This window comes from Zosterops lateralis (genome assembly GCF_965231275.1).
Source record: "Zosterops lateralis genome assembly, chromosome: 5".
Classification (NCBI taxonomy): Eukaryota; Metazoa; Chordata; class Aves; order Passeriformes; family Zosteropidae; genus Zosterops; species Zosterops lateralis.
The window spans coordinates 21,914,000-21,937,011 of NC_139766.1; positions in this window are offsets into that span (position 1 = coordinate 21,914,000).

Below are 23,012 nucleotides of genomic sequence, written 5' to 3' on the forward strand. Positions count from 1 at the left end.
CAGCATTACTGGCTTTTCCTCTACTGAGGCCCATCGAGGGCCACACATCTCAAATCTGATGCAAAGAATGTCTGTTACTCACACAGCCATTTAAAATCACTTGTAAATAAGAACATCCATTCTAATTGTAGTAGATTTCCATTAATGTTAGTGAGAAGAAAATCTATATTAGGGAGAATTCAATCTAATTACTTCTCCTTCCTTTATCTTCTCTTTTGTAGCCTTTTTAAATTACCTTCTCTCTTCTTACTGGAGTCACAAGTTTATTCTTTATTTTTCCCAAATATTTATTTCACTCCTTTTCACTTCTTTTCCAAAACCTAAACCAAAGGGAAACTCAATGTTTTGTTTGCATTCACTCCTTCAAATGAAATAAGACTAAGCTTTAATAAAAATACTGCAATAATTAATATTCTGAGACTAAGACGATGATAGGAAATTTAGGTGGGCATATGAAAACAAGTAAGCTTGTCAGCAATATTCTATCTGTAAAGAAAGAGCTTCTGACTTCCCAGTTGGTATTCAGTTGCAAGAGCTATGAGCAGGGAGAAAAAGGCAAGGACCTGCCAAGCAACAGAGCAGTTGGCAGGGAGCACCCTTTAACACCCAACTTCAGTGCCAGGGACATCAGTTTCCGGTACTCCTTTCTCACATTGTATCTGTCAATACAGATAGAAAAAGTTGAAACTGCAGATCACAAAATCTCCTTTACTAATCTAAAATTTTTATACTGTTTTAATATCTGATGTACAATACAAAAATAAAAATGGGCATTTCGATTTTTGAAGAAAAAGTGTTAATGAAATTAAGATCATACATCAAAAGGCACTACAAGGAAAAGCTACTTAATTTAATAATTAAGCACTTTTGTCATTAATTATCCAAGAGTAATCAAAAGTGAAAACTGCCTTTTCGTACATAAGGAAGTAATTCGAGGAATAAGGCTGATTGAGGAAGGTTACCTCATAGATTCTTTTTCTGGAATAAGCTAATTTGATAAGTATCATTTGGAAGAGCAAATCATAAAAATGTACACACGAGGAAGTGATAGCTGTAAATTGAAGTACAAAAAAGATGTAAGCAATCAGAAAATATATGTGGAAATAATCTTTTTTAACAACTGACAAGCTGATAGAAACATTACAGTCCTCTCACACATCAGTTCTTTTTTTCCTGTATTAGAAAGTAATCTTTGCCTTGTTTTCTGCTTACATGGTTAAAGACAGAATGGTAGATTTTGCTCATTTATCTAACACGTGCAAAATGGGGTTTTTGTGTGCTGAGGGGTTTTTCTGAAGACTAGACTTACTGGGATGAGGGGGTTTTGTTTGACAGAGAAAGGAAATTAGAAGAGTTGCAACCCCTTCCACACTAGTTTTTTTTGTTAAGCATGAGAAACTAAACATTCCTCAAATTCTGGTGAAATGTAAGTTACTTCCTTTTCCATGTTCGATCTAATATTCCACCCTGATGGACATTGTGCCCTACACATATTCTAAATCATCCAATGCTAAACCAAGTTTTAGAAGGACAGACTGCTAGGAGAGGTAGATTGCCCAGCTGAGAGGATTCGAGAAATAATCAAGTTTTGAGAGTTCAGAGATGGGCATTTTGGTGAAAAGCACTGGGTATAATATCCTTGGCCATTAAAAGATACCTACTTGAGACTACAGCTGAGGAGAGCAGTCTATGTCTCTTTACTTTCCCTGAGAGTAAAGAATTTAGAAATATCCAGAGCTCCACACTTACTCACTCTTCTTGCCCTCTGCTCTGGAGCCCACAAAACACGGCAGCAGTATACAGGACTTCACACAGACAAAGAACCATTCTTGATCTCAGAGTACAGTTATCTCCACTCTTAATAACGTATTTAGGTAATTTCCAGTTTGAAATTGGCTTTTCAGTCCCTCAATGCTCGCCTTCAAATTTCAAAGTCTTCTGTGGAGGAGTGAATGACAGTTTTGGCCTTATCCCAGCAACTGACAGCAGGGCAATATCCAGAAAATTATCTAGGTGCTAGAAATTATTGTGTTTTGGATTTTTTTCCCTTTACTGAGTTAAGTGTTATCTGAGTGACCAAAGGCAAGATAACATCATCTACACCAGTAAGAACATGAATTGACACTGCCATAACTTACTTTAGAAAAACTGTTGAATCACCTCAGACACCAGCTTTATCCAGCTGACACAAGGACACACCATAGCTGAAGACTGGCATCCATCTCAAATATAAGTGGATTCATGCACAGTGAAGTCTGTGAAGTGAGTCACAGTGAAGTGACTGAAGTCTCCCTTTTGCCCCTCATCCTCAGTGTTGCTTTGATGTATGAAAAAATACAACTCTGAACTCAGATCACCTTAGTTCTTGAGGACTGAATTAATTTGTATAAACCTATCAAATCAATAGGCTTATGAGATGGTAGTTCAAAATTTATATCTTTTAAGCTTTAACCAGTAAGACTTTCTTTTACTAACTGTTTTTAATAATGAAACACTGAGCACTCCTCAAACTCTGCACTGTCCAACTGAGAATTTGTCAGGTGTCTATTCAATCATCTCAGTTCTTTGTAACTGTTCCATTTTCCATAAAATAAAAATCCTGTTCAGTCTGAACATCCTGATGCTTATCATAATAGCAAAAAAAATTACACCTCTCTAGATTTAAGTAAGATTTTTAAGTTATTCCTTATTCAACTAGACATTATTTAAACAAGCTAGAAGAAGATTTCTGGTAGAAGGCTCTTCACTTTGGGAGCAAATCCTTCTGCTGATGCCAAAGACTTATGCAGATCGAGAAGCACTGGGCAGAAAAGAAAGACCATTACAGAATTAATCCCTACAGAAATCTTGGGGGTTCAGAAATGCCTTTGGAAGTTAGGAACCCAAATTCCATTTTAAAAAAATGAATGAACTTCTAAAGCCTAGAGTTTTACTAAATCTTCCTTTAAAAAGCAAAGGACAGACATTGAGGCTTTTAGAAAATGTTGCTCTTTAAGCCTCTAAACTCATCTGTCTCTAATGACTGTAGTAACTGGGCACACATTACTGCACCTTCTACACTGAAAATGTTAAGTTAAAAAAGACATTTCTTTTTTAAACTATGAGTCATAAAGACAGAGAGACAAAGTAATTAGCACAAGGTCATCCTGTACCTGAACTCAGAACCAAAACTGTATCATTCAAGTTACTAGCTATCATCTCAGCCAGTAATCTATCCTATATTGTAAAATAAATGTAAACTCCTATTTCCAACCCAACAGAGGATTATGTATTAAAAGAGACGGGAGTAATTCCTCATCCAATGGATTCTTAACAATTCATACACTCTTTGCATTAGAGAGTGTTCTGGTTTGGGGGGGGGGAGGGGTTTGGGGTTTTTTTATTTTTTATTTTTGTTGTTGTTGTTGTTGGGGGGTTTGTGGTTTTTTGGTTTGATTTGGTTTGGGTTTCTTAATTTGGTGTTGGTGGGGTTTTTTTGGTTTGGTTTGGTTTTGGTTGGTTAGTTTTGGTTTTTGTTTGTTTGGGGGTTTTGTTTGTTTGGGGGTTTTGTTTGTTTGGGGTTGAGCTTGGGGTTTTTTGCCACTCTTAGGTATTATTAGCCAAATTACTTTCTACTTTCTATTCTATAAAAGCATGTGAGTTACAAACATCAGGTTTGTGTCCCACTCTCAAAAAAATGTTGCTTGATAATGCCTTAGGATGAGCACAAATGAGTAAGAACAACTTTCGTCTTATGTACTGAAATCCTCAGATTAATACAAGGCTTCCCTCTTTCAACCCCTACATTTAAACCAAAAGCCTCTTGCTTTAAAGACCAAGAAGGAAAAAGGACATCATAATTTCTGTTTTGATGATCTTTACTGAGGGGCCAGATGTGATAGTGGATTTGCTGATGTGGACAGAACTAGGGTTCCTAGAACAGCCATGACAAATGCTAGAGTCAAATCAGTCCATATTATTTCTGCTTTTTGTCCCACCCATCCTGCTCTCCTGCACACAAATCTATGTGTTCCCATTATGTACAGCTTATTACACATACCTTGAGAGACCTTCAGTCCTTAGCCCGTTTGTATTTGAGTTATAGTCGCTTGCTTTATTTATCCCAAATCTTTCTGGTTTCTTTGTTCCAAATCAACCTGTGTCCTGTTAAGCTGAGTGCCAGAAAAATTAGATAGTTTTATAGAAGATGCCATCTTCACAGAGGTCACAACAGAGCCTTTAAAGGATCTCTAAACCTGGAAAGAAACCTCTCTTGAGTTACAGCCTTCAAATCTCTCCAGTCAGACTATGCATCTTTGAGAAATAATCACACTTCTCACACTAATTCTTCACACTGCTGTGGCGCTACAGAATGGATCAAAGAATACCACTGGTTATATTTTTTCTTACTCTAATTTGATGTAAGCACACATGCTTGCCTGTGGAGTTGAAATTGCAAACCTGAAAATGCCACATGGGAGAAGCGTTCTTTCATCCCAGCATTGATAAATACACATTTCTTTTCTTCACCTGAATCTACACTGAAACACAAGGCTTTTCTCAGTCTGTGTCAAATGAATAATCAGTTTTAGAGAACAGTGCATTTAAGATCCTGGTACCAGTTCCTCGACCTACTGGGAGTAATGTTCAGTATGTTTGAGAGGCCAAATTTAATTTCTAAGCGAGTACTTTTCATGTCTGTCACTTCCTCTCATATGCACCCTTGGATGTATCACTTTCCGGATTTTCAGGTTCAGTATTTATTTCCAAATACTATCAAGTCCAAATAAAATTTGCATAGCATGTCCTTAGACTTTTTGAGCTTCCAGCTTCCACTTGTGTGAGAAAATGACACTAACATTCAGTGAACAAAAGCATGAATTTTCACCAAGACTACAGATATGGCAAAAATTAACATCTATGCATTTATTTCTTTATTGTGCAAGATTTAATTTAGAGGATCTTGGTGTGGTATCTTAAATTTATAAGCAGGAAAGGTGATAATGTTTTGGGCAGAGCACTCCTTAACAGAAACTGCAATTTGGTCATAGAATCACAGAATGTTTAGGAGTTGGAATAAATCTTTAAAGATCATCCAATCGCAACCCCTCGCCACAGGCAGGGATACCTTCCTTTCAAACAGGTTGCTGAAGGCCTTATCCAATCTGAATTTTAACAATGCCAAGGCTGGAGCATCCCCCTCCCTGGTGTCACCAAAAACCAGGAAATAAACTCTCCAACCAGTTTGATAGGTTAGAAAGCTGACACTCAGTGCTGAGGTACATGGTGGTCGCAGATCCCCCTACCAGAATCACCTTTTACCCACTTGGACCTGATTTCACAATTTCTATGTTGGTTTTATTAGTTTCTTCTTTATCTTGGGAGGCTTGCCAAATGTCCTTGTTGCCTATAAATTCTGCATTCTTTGTGTCCATTATCCATAGGCATCCTTCTTCCCAAGCGATGTTAACTTCCTCCCCCCAGGTCTGAGATCTCTGAAGCATGTCAAGCCCTAAACTTTAATTTGTTTTTCTAATATATGGACATCACTTAGATCTTGTTTGCTAGCTACTATCTGTTTCACAGATTAAATCTCCCTTCTTGCTGATTAGGTCCCAATGTTTTCCTCCAGTGCTGCATAGACTCCTTTTGAAAGAAATATAACCTGCTCAGTAACACTGGGCAACTTGTTCCAGTGTATAACTACTCTCATAGTAAAAAATTTCTTCCTAGTATCTAACCTACATTTCCCTACTTCCAATTTTGTATCCATTACTCCTTGTCCTATTACGATATTTTCTGACAAATAGTCCCTCTCCAGCTTCCCTGTAGGCCTGAAACACATACAAATAATCCTTTGTTTTCCACAGGAATTTTAGGGGAAAAGAAGTTTCTTTTTTATTTTTTTTTCCTTCAGTTGATAAAGTAGAATTAATCATATTATTTTTAAGTTTTCATCAAAGTGCACTTATAGATTTGAGTTACCTTACTTGGTGACTGGTGACAGCCGGCATGTCTGAGCCTAAAGCTTTTCTCTTTTATTCTGCAAGTCTTCTACTTTTTAGCATAATTCATGGTATGATCAGGCCTCCAGTTCCCATCTGGCAGGTAAAAGAAACCCTCTTGTAGACACTTAGGCTGACCTACTTCACTATGTGAAGTAATGGGGATCTCATGGGTTCCTGATACTTTCACAGCTCATCGTTATCATCCGTTCGGAAAATCCCGCATTGGATTATCGTTCCCTACAGCTCTGAGCTGGTCCTGTAAAAAATGCAGGTGAGTGCACTTTGGGAAAAAACTGAAATGGCAAAATATTAAAGGCTTAATATAGACAAATCATTATCACTGCAACAAAGTCAAAAGGGACATTTCTGTTATTTCCTTGCTGCCTCAGAGATAAAAGCTTTCATCCAGGCTCTGAGTGATCCCAGATGGAAATCTTATGCTGGAACAGTTGCCTGGATGCATCTACCTAGACCACATTCCCAGACCCAGCTCTTTTGGCAAGATATGCAGGAACTGTAACAAGGTAAGCATGCCCTTGATCTGCTTCTTTTTATGCTCTCTCTCTGCCTTCAGCTCCAGATGCATATCAGCCCCATTGCCTATTGGAAGCAGAGCTATCTGAACCACTGGCACTGCTTCTCCATGATGATACTTACCTCTTGCAGATTTACTTCTTCACTCTACTATCTTGTGCTCATGTTCCTAAAGAACTATTAGGTGTTTCTAGGTGACAAGCAAGATTTACCCATTGAAAGTTACCTGAATAACCATAACTGAGCTTAAACTGTGGACAGGTACAGATTTTCCCAGGCTGAAACAAAATAGGAATGCAAGGTCTGAAAAACCTGCTGACATTGAGTATCTTGACATTTTGCCATGCCTATACAGAAGGGCTAATTACCCCATTAAAATGAGTCTTACTTTTCTCAAAAATTAATGACAGCGTCATGCCAATCCATAAGCTCCCTTGTTTATGTCACTCTCCTCCCACATTTCTAAGCTAACCTTGACTCTAGTCTACACCATTATATTAAAATATACTTAACTAATTTTCCAGCAACATCATTCTACTTTTAACAGTTCATGTAGTAGGTAGGATTTTCTTCCCCACTCTAAGTTATGCAGAAATTGCTGACTTGTAGTATTTAATACCTGATGAAGATCAATCAAATCTACTCTTGTACCTCTGAGTCAGCAGCAGCAAGAAAGTATTGATAGACTAGCAAGGACAAAACAAACATAGGCACATCAAGAAGTGTCACCTGAATGAGTAAAAGAAAGAAAGAATTAAAATAAAAACAATTATAAAATTTACTGCTACCTGCTAGAAGAAAAAAAAAATCACCACTAAGCTCTGAAACAACAGTATTCATTAAAAATTGCTTATCTAGAATTTCTGTCTTTCTTGGATGTAATCCAAACACAAAGGAGTTGATAATCCTTAAGAAGGGCCATTTACAAGTTGTCAAAGCATTTTGCAGCTGATGTTTGTGTTCTCCTCCACAGATCAGCTAGGACAAGGAACAGGATTGGTGTTCAGTCCTGCTACAGTGTGAGGCTGTGTAGCAGTTATCAGCTGATGGTATGAAGTGCACTGAAGGACAAGGACACCTACAGCATCTGCAGGTTATCTCCATCAGAACATGGAAAACCTTCTTGCAAATTAATACATATATATATATATATATATATATATATATATATTTATATATATATATATATAGTTAAAAAGTTAGAGATTAATGTGGTGGGAAGCAACACATGAAGCCGCCTCTGAATTTTCCGGGTAAGCCTTACAAAATTCCAGCACAACGAGCATGTTTACCGCTGATGGCCAGTCCCTACACAACATTAAGCACCACCACTATAAGCAGGAGTCTGTGTCTTAGCCCTGTCTGTGAGCACACCAGCTGCTGGCTGCAGCCCAGGCCAACTAAGCATAGGGAGCCACGTCCTTCCCTCTCTTCTCCTCTTGCTGTCCTTACTTACTTCCAACCTTTCCCAGCTGGCACTACCTCCCTTCCTCCCAAGGCTGCATCTCCACTCTGCCCACCCATTCTGTGAAACACTGAATTTTATGTTTTCTCTAGCACCTCATATCCATGAGGCTATTGTCTCTTATGTATTGAAAAAGAGAAATAAGAGAAATAATGCAGCTACAAATTAAAATAAACAGTCCCACAGTCACAACATCACACAGCATCTCACATTCTGAAACAGCAAGAGCTGTTTTGGCAAAGCCAAAACTCTCTGACCCATATTTAATATAGAAGTTACTTATTTCAAGGCAAGTGATGTTTCACAGTATGTCTGATTTAGTGGAGTGATACAAATATGCAACTAGAAATGTAAGTTACACTTAGCAAAACATACAGAGATCTCAAAACACAGCTCAGTCACACTGTTGTTACAAATACATATTATAAAGTTAGCTTTTCTCAAATATTAAAATGAATACTATATGTATAATGTTAAAATAACTTTGCTTTTATTTCTACTATTAACAAAACTTCAACATGGTAGTGGTGGCAGCTGATATAGCTATGCATGAATTGTTGAGATGACATCCAGTAAACATATAATAAATACCTGCTACTGATATGCCAATTATCAGCATCTGCAGTCTAAAGAAAGTATGGACCAAGCCACAAACTGGAAGTGACAAAGAAAATGGACTGAAATCACAGCCAAAAAACATGCATGCTCGAAAATGGCAGACCCAAGAAGTGGCCATGCTAAGCAGTTCCTGGAATATGGAAATTAGTTTGTGGAAAAGTATGAATATGCATAATGGTCTATGAAAATGCAACAAGCTAATGTAATGAAAAAGGTATTTAAGAAATATGTCCAAAGATAGTAAGTGTGCTCTCTTGGCTGAATACCAAGCACCTGGACATTTAACCCTTTGCTTTATCTCTGTCTCCTATTGTCTTTTTATTAAACGTTTAAAATTTTAGCAAAAAAAGTAAACCTCATTTTTCACACTATTGATTAGGGAGAAATACGTGGGCTGAAACAAATTCAAGCTTGTTGCTCTCTTCTAAATAGACATTTGTGTGGAAAATATCGCAATGAAAAGCCAGTGTCCATAAAGGAGACCGAGGAATCCTGCAATTCAAATTATTAGAATAAAGGGAGAGAGTCCACTGGGTCACACACTGTGGAACTCTCAATGTTCTGGAATACGCAGCCTCTTTTTTGTCCCAAACTCCTGGCCACACGTTGCCCTCTTCCTTTCCCCTGAGGTACTAGGAACATACATCCTTCCAGAACCGCCTTCCACATATTCCCCTTGAACTTGTCATTTTATCCCAAAGCTCAGAAATTCAGGCTTGTACTGATGCACTAGTCTATTTCAGGAGCCAGGTTGTCTGGGCTCTGTAACAAACCTCCTGCCTGAAGTTAGTAAAGATATTAAGACCCATTTTAAAGACTCATATTTTCAGCCATCAAATTGTTTCTAAAGACATTAGCACACATCTTCCCTATCACATTGGAATAGGCTTCCCAGTTGTGGATGGCTCACCCCTGAAAGTGCTCAAGGCCATATGGGGCTCTGAGTAACCTAATCTAGTGGAAAGTGTCCCTAGTCATGGCAGGGGGATTGGAACTTGAAAATGCTTAATAATTCAACCCAAACTATTCTACGATTCTAAGTATTTTTGCTAGTTAGGTCTTTATATTCCATATCAAGTGGAGCCACAAATTCCCCCTCTTCCCCACACTGACCTAACTCCTGCAAATGTTCATACTCCCTAACGAACTCAGGGACCTTTGCACCTCCTAATAGTCCATCTGCTGATGGATTACCTGTTTAGGGAAAACAAATGCTACCTTCAGGTGTTCTTTTTGCTGAGGCTCAATCAGCCTCCCTGCAGCACCTGTGGGCAATCACAGCCTGCATTGCTCCCGGAGCTCACAGCTCAACCTCCCTCACCCACTGCTTTTGGATGTTCTTCAAATGTAGGGTTTGGTTGGGGAGCAACAGTCTTGGATCCTTTTCTTGCTTTACAAAGTAGAACGAGCTCTGTAGAGTAATTGAAATATTTATTCTGAGTTTACTGTCGTTGCATTGCTTCTAAATTAGCAGAAACAGTTGCTTCCTGTTAATGGAGAGAGACATAGGGGTCAAAGATGCATACAGAATTTCACTGGGCTTGTTTGACATGCTTTTAGAGGAATAGCAGTGTAATTAATCCATCATGGCAAACTTATAAAGTAAGATTTTCTATTGAGCTATAGAAACACTGAAAATGTAATTCAAACAAAAAATTCTGCACAGCAAATGACAAACTCAGTGCAGATTAATTAGGGCTGAGACCTAAATTTGTGACCTCTGAAGGTAGTAGTGGAACTTTATTTGTCAAAAACCTTATAAAGTCAAAAAGTATCTGCCTATTCCTTTAAAATTCTGCACATGTTTTAGATATCAATTTTCTGGATGCGATGGCAGCAGGTGCTATTATATTCTGTGAACATTCCTGCAATCTCTTCACTATAGAATATTGCATGTTTGCATTTTCTTTCAGTTCTTAAGGACTGTTCCTTCTCTGTGTGATGTTTCTATTTCTCTTGTATTACCCAACAGAGTTTGAATCACAGTTTCATCCTTCCTATAAGTGACCATTGAATTCTTAATCAACAGTATTCAGAATTTTTTGAAGGTTTGAGAGTCTATAGGAATATTGACTTAATAAATATATTCTTCAGGGGGTTCTGTGACAAACTTTCATTTAAAAAATATCTTTCTCTGGAAGAGTGTGCTTCCAATTGCACCCCCATGGACAAATTGGGAAGAAAAATGTAACTATGTCTAAAATGCAGAAAATGTAAAAATTGCATATGGATATATCTTTGATATTTTGTGGGGGTTTTTGTTTTTTTGTTTGTTTGTTGTTTTATGAGGGTTTTTCTCTCTCTCTCTCTCTCTTTCGAGGGCAAGAGATTCATCACTTATTTTTATTTCTGTTAAGCAGAGAGCTCTGCTAGTTTGGAAAGAAAACAGATGTGAGTTTATTTTCTGTTTTTCAGAAAGAATAGATCCCCTGCTGTCATTTCCAAGCTAAAGACTAATTAGACTTAGAGAGATATTTCCAGGAAGATGAACATAAAATCTAGGGTCCTGACCCTGGGAAACACAAAAAATTTGGTATGATAGTCAAACTGATGTAAATAACAGTTGATTTCCTAATTTTTTTACCCTCCGAGCTCAATTTCATCTTCTATATAACAAGGCCCATGCTCAGCAACTAGAATAAAAGTTCAAATATAATCTGTTAAATATTGGCAGTTTTATGACAGGTTACATACTTTCCCTTGCAAGCATGTGGACTTTTTGTTTCTTCACAAAACAAAATTGTTTCATACACAGAAAACAGTTACTTTTTCCTCTATGAATTAGGATTTACATACTTCATCTACAAGATAGAAACTATCAAACATTTCTGGCAGAAAGGCCTTTGATCCTTTTTTTTTTTTTCCTTCTGTCTCTAGCAAAAAGCTAGTCTTTGAGATGCTGTGGATATTGCTATAGTCTTAAAGACTGTTCAGAAAATCAAAAATCAAGCTTTGAATACACCAAGGCATTTGACAGAAGGATTACACAGGTTAATTAGCATAGAAATTTGGACGGAACTATTAGGTTATCTAATCTAAACTCCCATGCCAACACACCACTACTTTTCCCATGTTTACATATTGTGTCTTTGCTGGTAAACTTTCCCCAAAACGCATCTTTCAGAAAGGTCTCTTCCTCCAGTCCTGCTGTGGGCTTTCACTAGTTTGTCACAATGGCTATCATCTTGTTGACAACTCAGCATTACTTACAGTTTAGTTTCTAAAGAGGGATTTTTTTGTTTTGTTTACCCATCTGAAGGACAGTTTCAGAATTAACATTTTCTCTACAAGTGCTTTTGTCCTCAACCAAATAATCAAGATACTTTTCAACTTCTTCGGAACAGAAGCCTAAACTCTTTTAAATGTCTTTAAATGGCTTTTTGAGCATAAATCTTTCTATACTTCCTCCTATATTTCAACATCCTGTCAGAAACAGTATGTTTTATTCATATAATTGCAAAATTCATAGTATTCATACAAAATAGGGCTGGGAAGATACTAAGCAAATTTGTCCAATTCATCCACTACTTCACGGCAGGATCAGTTGTACATATTCTTGATCCAGATTTATCTGATTTGTTCTTAAAAACTTCCACCACTGGAGAGACTATAACCTTTCTAGCCAGTCTATTCCAACCCTTTCCAATCTTTACTAGTAGAAAGTAAATCTTGTAACTAAAATACTTCAAATAAGACCTTCTCACTGCTGAATAGAATGTTAGGATTTCTTCACAATCTTGTTATCTGTATAGTAACATAAGTATGTTATGAAATTTTTACAACAGTTTTTACAGTCCTTCACTCATTTACAGTAGGTTACAAAGCTCTTTTCTGCAAAATTAATATCCAGCCACTAGTTTCCCTCTTTGTATTTTTTGGTTGTCTAGCCTGATATTGTTCTCTCCAGTCCTGTACAGAGGTAAAATTACTCCATTCACATTCGCTACTGCCCCTTTTGTACATTTCTAGGTCTCATTAGCTCCTTGAGAATACAGTACTAAAACTGAGTTAGTTTCTTTATGATTCACCAGCTCTCCCCAGTGATTCAGTTTTTCAACAACATATGTAATCTTTCAATAAGGCATATATTACTCCTGGAAGTGAAAGTCAGTATCCCATAGTGGGCAGCTGTCAAAACTAGTCAATGGTACTTTTTCTTAAATGCTGCCATCATTTAGCATTTAGGTGCATTGTTCAGAATTATTGTATGTGCCTTGCTCAGACTTCTCACATACTCAGATTTCTCACATTTGTGGCCTTATTGAGATCTTAAAATCTTTCCTGATGAAAGGTGCCTACAGCCTTTCTTCAAAAGTCAAAGAGAAAGATTGCACTTAGCAAGACATTTACATACTTAGTGTAGATGTTTTTTATACCAACCGAGCAATGTAACTGGGAAGGAGTTATGACAGCATTTTTGGAATATTAAAAAAAATGAAATATGATGGTAGAAATAAATTGACACGCAGAATCTACTCTGATTATTTCATAAGGTAACTAATGTCAGATGTCAAGTTAACACGCGGAAGAATCATATCTGATTGCTGTATAATATAGCAACATTCCTAGAAGAGTATCAGCTAAGGCTGCTGTTCCTAAAAGAGGGATTCATCACCCAGTGTGCAATAAGCCAGTCTCACACACAGAGCCCAGTTATTTGTTGATTATATATTTGTCCAAAGATGGGTACTAGGTGATAAACCCACAAAGCTAGCATGCTGATTCTCAAAACCTTGCACTCTATACATTCTAGCAAAAAAAGAAATCACGGTTCCTTGGCTACAAAGTTATCTAGTTTTCTTATTAATTAGTGCTCTGCCTTCTACTGGTTGAACAATCCTCTCACTTCTCATGCTAATTACTTCTACGCTCAGTCTTTCTCTTCTGTTGAGTGGGTGGTTTCTGGAGTCAGTGGTCAGACCTTCCGCTGCTGGAGTTACCCATCACCCAGAGAGCCCGTGAGCAGCTGCAGCAGCAGGCAGGAGCTGTGAACAGAGCTCTGGATGCTGGAGCCCCAGGAAAGAGACTTTGGACTCCCAATTCCTTGCATAGCAAAGGGCACAGGAGCTGTGCCCAGCCAGAGGGGTGGCAGGGAGCGGAATTGTCAGGAAGGATTTTGTATCTCTAAGTGTCTTCCATAAAAGTGAGAAGAGAATAAGGATGGAAATAAACTTGGTTTACAGGTATATTCTGTGTATTAAAGATTAGGCTCTGTAGAAAAAGTAGAGCCCAAAATAGATTTAACTTAGACTTTACACAGAAAATTAAAATGAAAAGCTAAAAAAGGGGGAATTGCCCATAAAGACAAATGTGCTGGTTACAGACTTGCTGGTATTGCACATTAAAGGCCAGTCTTTTGCTTCAATTTAGCTTAAAGACTGCCAGGAAGTTAATGGCAAAATACCTAATGGAAATGATAGGAGAAAAGAAAATTGTAAAAAGAAAATTTTACTACCTACTGTGAAAAAAATTAGGGACCCTTGAACTTTTCAAACTGAAGTAATTAATGTATAGAACATGACCTGAATGGAAGATACCATTAATAAATATAAGCATAAGATTTTGTAAGTGCAATATTTTACATTTACCTAAATGCTTGTTTACAGCCTTAAATCATTCCAATGGAAATGCTTTACATTTTCCAAATTATGATAATGATGAATCAAAAAAAATAATAACACAAAAGTAGTGTGCTCATCTTAGGTAGTGGGCACTGCTTTGATGAAGACCATCATATGTATCATTATCTTATTCATCATCACCTAAAGGCAATATTGCTCCCTACTAGATTATGTGACACCAATGCTGCAATACATTCTTGCCTCAGAAGTGGCAAGTGCCTGCTGTGGATTCCAAATGTCACACTAATTAGACATATCCATAGAGAAGGGAATGACTGAGGTTTGCTGAATCCAAAGTGTGCTCAAACCCCATGTGTTTCCTGAAGCTCAAACAACTGGTAAACTAGAAGAGAACGTTGAGGGTGCTTTGCACTTCCTTCCCCCTTTCTGTATACCCTTCTGTGAACATCCACTTTTGGTTCTATCAGTGACAGGGTGCTTGACTAGACCGATGACTTTATATAACATTATCTCCTGATACTCATATATGTCATAGGTACAGTAACAACTTGTAAAGAGGGACAAATTTTTGTTAGTTTGTGTAGCAAGCTTTACCAAGGAGACAAATTTTTGTATACCTATCTAACCATTTTTCTAAGTGTCATCTATATTCCAGCAGTATTAGGCCTGAATTTTTTTCCTTGTAGAAATTCTGTAGAGCTTCTGTAGAGATTTTTGGTTTTCTTTTTTCTTTAATTGTTTTTTTCTAAAACTAAAGTTTCTTTAAAAATTAGCTTGAGCAGTCACTGCTAAAACTGTCTTTTCTTTTGAGAAACTGGCCGAGATTAAAGAATATTTTGTTTGAGTATAGTTTGTGTCAGAAAGCTTTCTTTAACTGTAATGGTAAACTGTTGAACTAGTAGGTTTTTGCCAGGTTTTGAGTTTGAAAGAACATTTCTGGAAGTGCAAAATTCTTTTCTTTAGCCCTTAAAAAGAACCAAAAAATGATCTTTTCATTATTTGGGTTGTAACTTCAGAAACCTTTTTATGAAAAATCCCCTTCAAATACTCAGCATTACATATGCATTTTACTGATAATTGTGGTGGATTTAAAAAAAACAAAACAAAACAAAACGAAAACTCTTTGAATATTTTTGTCTTACTTTTAAGTGCTGCTGACATGAGTGGGACTCAATGCCACACCTTTTCAATAGAGAGCTGTAAGGTTGGTTCTTCACTATGTATTGTCAGATCAACATTAACCATTTCATGTTTCTAGCCCATGCTAAATGATAGTTTATATCTTAGTGACAGCTGTAGCAAATGCATTTGTGTGAACAAATATTTCAAAGGAATGACTATGCATTATTATTGTGCATTCTAGTTTGGAATGCTGTAACTTGTGTATGTAGCTGTAACCCTAGCTCCATACTGACAGGAACACTAAAATTTATACATCATGAATTACCACTGGACTCCAAAAGACTATTCACAGTGAAAAAGCTGAAGGTTCAAATCCTGAAAATTCCTAGTTTTCCACTTGGTTATATAATCCTCCAGTGATAACTCTCACATGACAAAATAAGAATGAACACTGAGAATTCATCCCTCTCACCCAATATTTAAAAACTTTCAGACAAATTTTGAAAAATTGAAAGAAAAATTGATTGGCTAATAATGAATTATATTAACTAGTAAAAAGTCTATTATATGAGGGAATTTTGAGGGAAGCAGATATCCATGTTAGATCTAAAAGAATAATTTTACATTGTCTTATTAGCCTAATAGGATAATAGGCATGCCACTAATTGAGGAAAATACTGTGGTTGAGGTAAGGACAATCAAATGCTACAGGAAAAAGATTTCTTCTTTCTTTTGTCAAAAGAATGGTTTGTGTCAAAAGAAGGAAAAAAAATACTTTGTGTGTAGGCAGATTTTTAGGCCAGCTCAGTCATATTTTAAAATTTGATAGATTTTTTTTTTTTTCAGTAAACCTTATAGTCTATTTAGGTTGTTAAAAAGCAATTTCAGACAATTCCACAAGAAAGAGTGAAGAACTGCCCAGTAGTTTCTATTGGCAGCAGATTGGGAAAGCCTGGAATTGCTTCAGTGAAGTAGTAGGGGAGTGTAAATGCACGTTAGGCAGAGAGAAATACTTCTTTATTCTATTTACCACCTAAAGACTAAATAAAAAACTTTTGTTTAAATCGCCAAAATTGCATAGGCTTTAAGTCAGTGAGAATTGAAATATATCCCTGACTTTCTAACACTTCCTGCTTTTCTGCTGCTAAACAACCTTCTTACTGTGAACTCCAGAGCTGATATTCCAGTGATACTGATATTCTGTCATATTGCATGATACTGCAAGTGATAGAAATGTAGGGACAACAGTGGTTTAATTTAATACAACAATGGAAGTGGGGCATCCAATGATGCAATTTTCCCCTGGTCAGTAAGAGTTCAATCAAAATACAATTAAAGACTAGTTTTAAAAATACATATATGTAGACAATACTTCCATCTAGTGAAGTTAGCAAGGACAATCACATTATGTTACATAATATTTGCTTTCAATATCATGTACAGATGCTACATGAATATTATGCTATCAGATATTATATTAACTGGCTTTTGAGTCATATACTGACTTTAACAATAAAAGCATAAAGTCTACATATTATATTTTAATTTCTTATGTGAATTTGTATTATTATTAACAAAACCTATTGTAGCAGAGGGCAAGTGCTCTAATTTACATTTATATCCAATCTCCGAGAAAAAGAATTTTTAAATCTACCATATTTATGATAGAGCAATATAATAATGCTGAATCCAATTGGAGTTTCACTAATGGTGTCATTAATTTAGTTGCATTCAGAATGTCCAATTTACAGCATTCATAATTTCTCATCTCATCTTGTTCAGCAGATATTTGTGAATTTTATTCTAGTTAAAAGTTATTTTTGTAAATGCTAAAAATTTTAAAAAACCCTCTCTAGTGCTTATTTTAGTCTTTTTCTACTTAAAAATTATTTTCTTGTAGAAGCATTAAATTGGATAGTTTTTCTTTCCTTTTCACATAAGATAATCACTGATACTAACAATTGCTCAAGTGATGCACTCAATATACAGTGATCAACATTGCAATCTTTAACATTGCCATTTGTTAATTAACATTATTTTGTGGTTGTTCCAACAGAGAAGAGGAATTTGTTTCTAGATCTTAAAATAAAGAGCATGAAGAGACTTTTCATTATGATATGGATTTGAAAACCAATGTCAATTTTTTATCAGAAACACACTGAAGAACATGGCTGCTAAAAAAAAGGAGCCTTTCTTACTCAAACATTGCATATAAAGAAAACCAAGGAGTTGTAGAATCCCAAAATGATGACCTTTAAGTAGTATAGGCCTCTATAAATATATGATGTCATGCATGAAGGCTATAGAAGTAATCAGGTTTCTCTAACCGACCACAGTCTAGAGCAAACATCTGTGCCAGTGACTGGACTATACAGAGTAGAAAAAACTCACTTCCTGGGACTGTGACTCACCAAAGGTTTGTCTACAATCCTCTGGCTTCCTTTCCCACCTATAGACCTTACAGTACCATGGTAGGACTTTCTGCAGGGATTGGCAGAGTATTACTGATTGGATGTTTTAGTTGTGGCTTTAGTTGCCATACACACAGTTTTCTAGATGCATTTCATGTAAAATACACAAAGTGATATCTAGTTCATTTTCTATCTAAGTCATGCTTGATGTTAATTTGAAGAAAGGATACTTTATTTTCAGAGGTGTTCCCGTGAAGAGCATTTCTTGAAGGAGCCTCTTTTATGTTTTTTTCAATGTTGCTCACTATCTTCAAAACAATCAAGTGGCTCATCAAAAAACTTCCCAGTCAGTGGAAGATTTTATTTATTCCTCACCTAGTAGGTGGCAAATGTGGGAATCTAACTTGTTTCAATGTTCCAGGGAATTATGGATGAGCCATTAAGATCAGGAAGCTGGAGCAAGAAATGTTAAAGGGGAGAAAAAGCTTTTTACTCATCACTGAAAACAGATGTCATGATATAAGCTGCATAATGAAAATCTCTTGACAATTTTCTTATTAATAAATATAGTAGACACAATTATTCTGGCTGCACATTCAGCCTTTTGGAGTCAGACTTTGTAGATAGCATGTACACAGCTTTAAAAAGCTTGGAACCTATCACATCCTCTAAGCTTGCCAATAATGCCAAGCACATATGTTGATGGCGGCAGTACAAAAAACCCAACAACTGGTCTGTTCCATAAACATGCCTTTACTGTCAAATATATGATATATATTGTTCTAACTTAATAGTTTGAAAATGCAAACTGGAACTTGAAACGTTGTGTTACATAAATGTGAGCTTTGCTGAGTCTTATCCTGGTCTGTAAAATTTCTTGTATCCCTCAAGTTTGCCATATCACTTCATCTAATAAATGTCATGTTTTGTATTGTAATCCAGCAATAACAATTGAGAGCCCTGGCACATAGGATCTACCTTATATATTTAGAGTTTATACCTTATATATTTATATTTATAGTTGTGTAGGTTTTACCGAGATTTATCCCACTGTTTTTTCTGAAGCAAAGCTATAGTGGTTTGCAATAGTTTCCCCCACGGTGAACAGAATATTTAACACTGTAGAGGTAATTACAGGACCAAAAGCGTTACCATATAGTATAAGGATACAGTGGTCATCAGTGCCAGTTACCATCTTTCAGCATGTGCTCATTTCTATTCTAGTGAACTTTTCTCTCTTGAGCATTTTTGTACAGTAGTTCAATAAGGGCAGACTTTCTAATGGTTCACACTGTGAACCACTGTGAACCACACTCATGCAGCATTCAAGAGAGACCCTTAATAGTCAATCATGTTAATTCCTGCTCCCTATTTTTTTTTTAATGTTAAGCTGATATAAAGTTTATATTCTCCCTGTATGCTAATACAGCTCCTTATCCTTGAAAATTTTTAACTTGCTTAATGCCTTTCCCACTGTTTGAAGATAATTAATTTCTTTCTGAATTAAAAAATCTAAGAAATGAAACAAGTTTACAGACTTTACCTTTGAGTTCTGCTTCATTTCCCCTTTTATCTATTTTTTTTTTTTAATGGCCCTTTCAGCAATAGGGTAATGTCTCCAGAAGTATATTTGGACCTTACAATCCTTTTTATGCTCACATTCTTTTTGTAACTACTGGACTAGTTCAGGTGAGATATTTTTTATTATTATTATTAAAAAGTAGAATTAAAATTTAATCTCAAAATCCTTATCATCTTCATCACAATGTATACATCAAACCTGTTCAATGTATCTTTTGAATTGCCTCTATTTTTATATTTGCCAGTTATTGTCCTTAGAACTTAATCATATCCTCTGCCTGTTTTCATTAAGAAGGAAGATATGAGCACAATGATAATCTAGTCCAGCCCAAACATCTAGGGACATGACAACACACTTCTTTTTGGAGGATGAGATTATGGGTAGTAATCCCTAATTTACTATGCCTCTTGTATATATCTCTGTCTTCTATTCCTCCCACATTTGGAGAATATATAGGACAGATAAAATGGACACTAACAAGTACACTAGACGTCTTCTTGAAACTTGTTTTCCCTACCATGAAGGTAAAAGGAAAGCTTCTATGACCTTCTGGAAATAGGAGTTTGTGATATTTAAAAGTGTTGTCTGTAACCATGCTGTTTATAAAATTGAAAAATATGAGCATCTACTAACAGTGATTACTGCTCAGTTTGTTTCTCACAAGTCTCACCAAAGTTATTACAAAATGCCTCAAGTTTCTTTAATCATTCACTGAAAGATAAATACAGTGTTTTGGGCCTTTTTGAAATCAAAGCATGCCCTACACTTCTGTGGAAGAGAGTCAAATGAGAAACATAACTTTGGGAGTATTTTTAAGAGATACTCCACAAAATGAACTTTAAATCTAATCCATTTACATATTTTCTAAGTATCTCAGTCTTATTGGTTCCTGCCTGAAAATATTCTTTTCTGTATCAGAATACATTTTTAAAAATTACTTCAATACACATTATCACATAACATTAATTTTATATTTCATTAATAACCATTATTTTTGAAAAATATTTCAACTAAGAAAAAAAAGGGGTTTTTTTTTCACAAGTAAGTAAGATAGTTGCAAACTTTTTGGATAATAGTTCTCTACAAACAGGCAATTTGCTACTACAAACCTCACTCCTCACTAGTATTTTATTAATATCCCTGAAAAACATAGGCTGGTATAACTTAATAGATGTACTGAATCCTCATTCTTTACCTAGGTTCAGCAAAGTTTACTGAGAGGTTCAATTCAGAAATAGAAACAATATCAAGAGTCCACTGGGGCAGCTCCTGGGATCAACACAGGCTGAGGGATGAATGGACCCAGAGCAGCCCTGCTGAGAAGTATTTGACAGTGTTGGTGGGTGAGAGGCTGGACATGACCCAGCCATGGGCACTCACAGCCCAGAAAGCCAAACGTGTCCTGAGCTGCATCCAGAGCACTGTGGGCAGCAGGACCAGGGAGGGGATTCTGCCCCTCTGCTCTGCCCTGGTGAGACCCACCTGCAGGGCTGCATCCAGCTCTGGGGTCCCAGCACAGGAAGGACATGGACCTGTTGGAGTGAGTCCAAAAGAGGAGACCAAGCTGATTAGATGGATGGAGCATCTCTCCTATGAGGAAAGGCTGAGAGAATTAGGGTTACTCTGCATGGAAAAGAGAAGGTTTTTGAGTAAGCTAATTGCAGATTTACAGTACTGAAAGGGTGCCCAAAAGAAAGATAGACTATTTGCAGGAGCATACACAATAAAGAGGAATGGATTCAAACTGAGAGTATATTTGGATTACATATTAGGAAGAAATTCTTTACTGTGACAATGTTGTGGCACTGGAACAGGTTGCCCAGAGAAGTGTGCGGATACCCTCTCTCTGGAAGCATCTAAGGTCATATTGATGGAGCTTTGAGCAATCTTGTGTAGTGAAAGGTGTCCCTGGCCATGGCAGGAGTGTTGATTTGTAACTAGGTGGTTTTTAATGTCCATTGCAACCCAGGCCATTCTATGGTAGATTCTATTCTATGAACATGTGAATACCTTGTCTCATAGTGTTTAGATGAAGCAACATACATTGTTACTCATTTAGATCTTATTCTTCTGTTCTGTCTTGCACATTTCTATTGATTGACTCTAAAGATCAACGGAAAGCTTGCCCTGAAAATAGTTATTTTACTTGGCAAGGGTCTCCATAGAAAGTAGTTCCCAAAGATATGATTAGAGCTCTATGTATAGGAAACCTCTTCTGAGCTCATCAGTCTTTTACAAAAGTGAGAAAGAGAATGGGTTGTAGTCTCTCAGTTTTCCTGAGAGAAGGAAGCAGAATAAGATTTTTCTTTTTGATGCTAGCTAGTGACACCAAGTAGTTTCATGTAGCCTCAACTTCAGAAGTATAATTCAGCACAGTATAATTATATCTCAATATATAAATTTAACTTACATCTAGAGTGCTTAATATACCCAGAGTTCACACTATAGTGTATTGCTCTTTCTCTAATATTATTGCTCTTTTCTATAGCATGAATTAATGTGCCATGAGTCAACAGTCATTGTAATATTCAAGGGGAGAAAATGTGTTTAAATCCATTCTGTCTTTCTTTCCAACCCATTTATTACACATCCAACCCTGAAGATGTTTTTAATTAGTTGATAAGAATGGCAAATAATAAACTTCATGAACATTTTATTACAGTGTGTTTGAGTATTAATTGTTGCCAATTCATCAACCCTAAAGCACATTAGTTCTCGAAAGATTTATTTTATCTGTTCTATATTTATGAGTACAATCTTATCTTCAAAATATTAGTAAACAAAAATATCTTTTGAATAAAATTTCATCATTAGTATTCTCCTATCTGAAGCTGACTTTAAATGCTATCTTAGGAAATAGGGCTCCATCCTCAACCCAGTTCTTTTCAACATCTTCATTAATGACTTGTACGCAGGACTCGAACAAATGCTGTTTGGAAATGACAAATTGTGCAGAGCTGCCAACTTCTTTGATGGCAGAGAGACTCCACAGAGAGACCTTAACAAATAAGAGATGGGCAATCACCAACTGTATGAAGTTTAACAAAGGCAAGTGCTGGATTCTGTTCCTGGGATGGGGCAACCCTGAGTGATTGAACAGACCGAGGAAAAAGAGGCTAGAAAGCAGCACTGCAGAAAGGGACCTTGGGGTCCTGGTCAATGGAAATTTGAACTCGAGCCAGCAGTGCCCTGGCAGCCAGGATGGACAACCCTGTCCTGGGGTGTATCAGGCACAGAATCACCAGTTCAGGCAAGGGAGGGGATTGTCCCACTCTGCTCTGATCTGGTAGAGCCTCACTTTGAATATTGTGTGCAGTTTTGGGCATCACAGTGTAAGAAGGAACTAAAGCTGTTAGAAATTGTCCAAAGGAGGGCAACAAAGATGGTGAAGGGCCTCGAGGGGAAGCCGTGTGAGGAGTGGCTGAGGGCACTCAGTGTGTTCAGCCTGGAGGAATGAGGGGAGACCTCATTACAGTCTGCAACTTCCTTGTGAGGGGAAGAAGAGAAGTACGTACTGATCTCTTCACTCTCCAGCAAAGTAAACAGTAACCACATGACCAGTAATAGTACTGACAGGACTAGAGGAAACTGCATGAAGCTCAGTCAGAGGAGGTTTTAGTTGAATATCAGGAAAAGGTTCTTCACCCAGAGGGTGGTTGGGCACTAGAACAGGCTCCCCAGCTGTGGGAAATTGAGGGGTCCCATCCTTTT